Source organism: Brassica oleracea, chromosome C6 (assembly GCF_000695525.1).
Source record: "Brassica oleracea var. oleracea cultivar TO1000 chromosome C6, BOL, whole genome shotgun sequence".
Classification (NCBI taxonomy): domain Eukaryota; kingdom Viridiplantae; phylum Streptophyta; class Magnoliopsida; order Brassicales; family Brassicaceae; genus Brassica; species Brassica oleracea.
In genome coordinates, this window is record NC_027753.1 from 23919629 (window position 1) to 23920503 (window position 875).

The window sequence follows — 875 nt, forward strand, 5'->3', positions numbered from 1 at the left end:
GCCTGGTGAAGCTGAGATGCATTCTTTTCAAATGTGACTGGTTTGACCCCACCGTCAATAGAGGTGTTTGGTATAGCAAGTTTGGAGTTGTTGATATAAATGCTACATGGAGGTTCAACAAATTTGAACACTACATATTGGCATCTCAAGCAGACCAAGTTTGTTTTATTCCATCTGGATCAGACAATCTGGAATATCTTGGTTAGCCGCTATAAAACTTATACCTCGGGGCCGAGTCTTGATTGATGAACAACCGCCTTTACAAAAAGATGCCGTAAATGAAGTAGAAGTACCTAAGCAAGCTACAAATGATATCTTACTTGTTGATCCACACAACCAGGGATATGAAGAACTTCCAGACGATGCAACAGACGAAGCCAACGAAGATGAATTTGAAGAAAATGATGAAGTGGATGATGTTTCTGATGACTAGTGATCGAGTTTTATTATGTTACAGTGTTTGTGTTTTGTTATATTATTAAACTCTTTCTTGCATTACAAATAATATATAACTTATTATCATGTTTACTCAATTAAATATGAACTTAGTTTAAAAAAAAATCTTTGTACATTGGGGTTTAGAAGTGTATAAAACTTATGATGTTTGGGGTTTGGGGTTTCGGTTTTAGGGTATAAACACAAAACGAAGCTAATTAGTCGCAAAGTACGACTCAGTTACGACTAATCTTAATTCTTCCCACATTGGTCCCTAATTGGTCGTAAAGGACTTCGTCCCACATTGGTCGTAATTTTAATTCTTCTTTACGATTATTAGTCCTTAATTGGTTGTAAATAAAAAAATTATTTAGTCCCTAATTGGTCGTAATGTTATTTGGTCCCCCATTGGTCGTAAATTTACGTCTCCTTTACGACCG